The sequence below is a fragment of the Oratosquilla oratoria genome, chromosome 32, assembly GCF_046742065.1.
Source record: "Oratosquilla oratoria isolate Oo_2021 chromosome 32, ASM4674206v1, whole genome shotgun sequence".
Classification (NCBI taxonomy): domain Eukaryota; kingdom Metazoa; phylum Arthropoda; class Malacostraca; order Stomatopoda; family Squillidae; genus Oratosquilla; species Oratosquilla oratoria.
The window spans coordinates 38,565,745-38,570,744 of NC_134808.1; the positions used below are offsets into that span (position 1 = coordinate 38,565,745).

The 5,000-nt window shown below is 38.2% G+C and overlaps 1 protein-coding gene across 1 annotated transcript in view; it reads left to right on the forward strand.

Moving 5' to 3' along the window:
• The window catches only part of LOC143017445 (neural cell adhesion molecule 1-like), an 801,122-nt gene that overhangs the window by 346,374 nt on the left and 449,748 nt on the right, over positions 1-5,000 (forward strand). The gene's annotated exons all lie outside the window — the stretch shown is intronic.

The following is a 5,000-nucleotide window of genomic DNA, read 5'->3' on the forward strand; positions in this document are numbered from 1 at the left end:
TTGAAGTCAACAGCTGCGATAGCATTATTATGCTTGTAGAAATGCTTTTCTAAGAAAAGCATTTCTACAAGCATAATAATGCTATCGCAGCTGTTGACTTCAACAACGCATGCATCATAAATGGCCTCCTTCCAAAATATATATATGTATGTATTAAATGTCTAGGATTTGTCTGAGTAGATTGCTACGTTACGGTACGTACCGAAAGGAAAAATTTTGGTTGAAGTCACACGTCTATGGAACAAAAATGCTTGATAATAGTCAAATTCAAAAGTTTTCCAACAACCTCGTATCACCTCCATTTATGAACAGATTACACCGTACTGCAACCTTATTATATCACAAAATTTTCCTGTTTTTTTTGTATATGCTAGAAATTTCTTCACATCTCACTTCCGCGCAGTGAGCGAGGCACCCTTAACCTTGTCAGTTGTTGCAAGGTTTTTTTTTTTTTTTTTTTTTTTTTTTTTTTTTTTTTTTTTTTTTTTTTTTTTTTTTTTTTTTTTTTTTTTTTTTGCCGAGGTTGTGTCGCCTCCCCTTCTCCCAGGACTGTCGGGAACAAATGCTGTAAGCCCACAGTGGGTCTTAAAAATCGAACTCACGATCACAAAATTCTACCCAAATTATAGAATCTGGCTCAACAGGCATATTGCCTATTGACAAAGTCTAATTAAGATCCAAAGTAAAGATTATGAATGTAGGTCAAGATTGAAATTGTCAAGAAAAGAGTTGATTATAGATCTATCATACCAAACACAAAGACAGCCTGAACCATCTTTCATATAATAGTGCTGAAGATATACAATTTTTTTCATTTTTCTTTTCAAGATTACCTGACTACTAGCTAACTAATTTGACCATCATGAAGGCAAAAACAGATTACCCAGATTTAATCGACTTTATTACAGAGCTAACAAAGGCAGCAAAATTCAATTTTAGATCAAGCAAATAAGAGAAGACCTAGATAAGCTAATGTATTTATATCCAAGGCTTTCTAGATGAATTGAATTCACATTAGCTTATTTTTACACACACTTTGACCTTACTAGACCCTTCTATAAATAAAGGATCGCTTTAAGTTCACATGAAAGCTCACATTATTAACTTTATTTATTTAGATCATAGGTAATAATAGAATTTTTTATTTTGGGCACTTTGCCACAAGCTACGACACATCCCATATATGTATATATATATATATATATATACATATATATATATATGTATGTATATATATACAGGTATATGTATATATATATATATATATATACATATATATATATATGTATGTATATATATACAGGTATATATACATATATAAACTAAGTAACAGATGAAAATTTAGTGAATCAGTGACAGTAAATAACGTAAAAATATAATCAAGTAAAATTTGCTTAAAAATATCGTCTTTAACTTCCACAGTAACGTAACCCATTACATAAATATCATCAGTCAACACACAAATTACGTATTCGTCCAGAAACATAAATTGACCCCGACTTGAACAAGGTTTTCAATGACCGAGACCCGCTAAATCAGGAGTGTATAGTATCTATTCGCTTGCTTAATATATTGTATATCTTAATACCTCTATCATGGCAGGTATGATCTAAATTTGTTTCACGAAATTTATTGATAAAAGTATATATATTTTTATATATCTTTTATAAATAAGATTTTGCTGCCATATGTATAGACAAGTATTAAAGTAAGGTTTGTGAGATTCATATATGTTGCCGCGAGGGCTCAAGTTAAATCAGCTAAGGGATGTGAATTAGATTATGTAACCCCACATGTTAACGTTGAAGAGTAATATATAAGAAGCTAGATAGAGATCCTGGTAAGTATTCCTCAGGGACCAAAACCATCACCTTTGCCCTGGGTGTTAAGACTGCCATGACAGTCAGCTGTCCCTGTTCGGTGTTCGAAACTAAGCGTACGTAGTGCGAGGTGAGTTCGAAACAAATGCTCCACAGTGAGATACATTAGAATGCGTGTAAAAGAGAGGAATTTATCAACAACTAGATAATTAATGACTTATTCCTCGCCTCTTCAATCCCTTGCCACACTTTCACCCCTCCACCCTTTCACTCTTCCACCTACCCCTCCCTCCTCCACCTACCCTCCCTCTTCCACCTCCTCCACATTGATAAATTGATATATGCCCCTTCCCATGCCCTCCACTTAGGAGTTTCCTCCACTTCCCTTCCACATCGACAGACTGATAGATGGGCACCTCCCACTCCACATTCAGGAGACTCTGTAACTCTGTCTGACCCCTAGAGATGACCTCAAGATGTAGAAAAGGGAGTCTTGGCAAAGTGTTATTAGTACCATAACAAGACAAAACAACACAAAGACTCACAGACACACAGGAAAATAGGTAAACAAGTATACAAGCACACACACAGACATACACACACAGACACACACACACACACACACACACACACACACACACACACACACACACACACACACACACACACACACACACACACACACACACACACACACACACACACACACACACACACACACACACACACACACACACACACACACACACACACACACACTCACATACATACGAGCTCTGAGCTCTCTTTCGGGAGGGAGATAGCGGTTGATCACTTGTCCAACACCTGATGCAAAGACCATAGTGAAACCATGGTGAATCATACAAGCACACACACGCACACATAACTACATGCACACAGATACAATATGTCCTCCGTACATTGAGAAAAATCACAGAGATGGACACACTCTCGGGACAAAGAAAAACAAACAATTAAGAATCACCAGGAAGGGAGAAGTTAAGAACTCTAGTGTTCACTGTAGACCAGAATAATGAACAATGTATTAGTTCTCTTCATTGATATAACACTATCTCCCTACGGACCAGAGGCACGTATCATTATTTCACTATTCGAGACTGATCTTCACACGAAAGAAGAATGTTTACAACTTTTGATTATTACGATCATTCTTTTCTAGATCTAAAATCTCACTTATCACATCTATGACAAAATCTCCTAGGAGGATATTGTTCTCAAAGAAAGAAACGCTATATATTGAAAACAAAGATAAATTATATTGTATACTGTCGTATTAGCTTTGTCCTTTATTCACACTGATTGGAGAGCTTGTCATCTGTAAACTAGTGACAGCTTAAGTTCATCACGTTTATCACAACGCTCATAGGACAGAAAAATCACAAATTGAGAAAATATAGAAAGACAGATAGGTTTGCTGCAATCCGGGTGCTTTTTAAGGCTCGGGATTTATGGTAGAGTCTATCAGAAGCTTTTGATATGATTAGGTCAAAGACAAATATCTGACCAAATCCTTCAAAGAAGATGAAATTGGAAGAAGCGGAAAAAGATGAGATTACCATTTGTGCGTGTGCGTGTGTGTGTATTTGTGCGTATCTGTGTGTATTTGATTGTGTGTGTTTGTGTTTGTATGATCGAGCGCGCGCGCGCGCGTGTATGTGTGTGTGTTTGTTTGTTTGTGTGCGTGTATATGTGTGTGTATGTGCGTGTGCGTGTGTGTGTGTGTGTGTGTGTGTGTGTGTGTGTGTGTGTGTGTGTGTGTGTGTGTATATGTGTGTGTGTATGTGTGTGTGTGTGTGTGTGTGTGTGTGTGTGTGTGTGTGTGTGTGTGTGTGTGTGTGTGTGTGTGTGTGTGTGCGCGCGCGTGTGTGTGTGTGCGTCTGTCTGCCTGTCTCTCTGTCTGCCTGTCTCGCAGCCTGTCTGTCTGTCAGTCTCTCTGCCTGCCTGCCAGTCTGCCTGGCTGTTTTTCAGTCTTTCTGCCTGTGTGCATGTCTGTCTGTCTGTCTGCCTGCCTGCCTGTCCGCCTATCTGTCTGTCTGTCTGCCTAACTGACAGTCCGTCCGTCCACCAGTCTGTCTGTCTGTCTCTCTGTCTGTCTGTCCGTCCGTCTGTCTGTCTGTCTGTCTGTCTGTCTGTCTGTCTGTCTGTCTGTCTGTCTGTCTGTCTGTCTGTCTGTCTGTCTGTCTGTCTGTCTGTCTGCTTGTCTACTAGTCTGTCTGTCTTCCTGCTACCCAGTGTGTCAGTATATATGTGCTTATCACGTACGTGCGTGCTCGTAGTTTTGTGCCTCTGCGCGTTTTAATACGTATATGCTTTTGTTGCCGAGTGCATCTTTTTGTATACGAATAAACATGTTTATTCTTTGGCCTCGACTCTTTCCTACATACCCTTGAGTGTGGCCTCATGCGTTTATGCCTCCGCTCCGGCCTGCCTTTGCATATGAGAGATTTTGCACACTTTCCTCTCGAAGCCGCATTTTGAGGAAGATGAGCGAAAAAAATAAAATAAAAAATAAAAGTAGAAGATGGGGGTGGGTGATGGTGCAAAGTGTTCCTGCCCAGAGCAATGTGTTGAAAATTGTCTACCATGGGTAATGTGCGAATTTTCAGATTCACGCTAATACTTGCATAAGGATATTTGCATAAGAACGTAAGGATGAAAGAGAGTGCAAGAGACCATAAGGCCTACACTAGGCAGTTCCTTGTTCATTACCACCTGTCACTCCTATCCTTAAAGTTGACTAACTGTTTCTTAAAAAAATATATAGTTTCAGCGCTCACTACATGGTTACTAGGTCTGACCTACAGATGGGACCACTAAATGGGTAATGATTTTATACGTTATCTATGTGTTATCTATGTGTTATCTATGAAAAAGTAGAACCCATAGACTGTAAGAGGGATTGCCATTGTGTGTATTTTTTAAGATATATATACAGATATATGCATGCACTATCTATAAATAAGTACAATTCTTTTGGTATAAGCATTTGTACATATATGTATGTTTTATGTTTATACAAATATGTGCACTTTCCGGCATATTTGTTTTCTGTGAAGAAATGAACTTGAGCATAGTCAGAATTTCATGTATGCTTTTGACACATGCATTTGAATGCATATTATGTCTACATATATGAGAAAGTCATACAGCATAAACAGA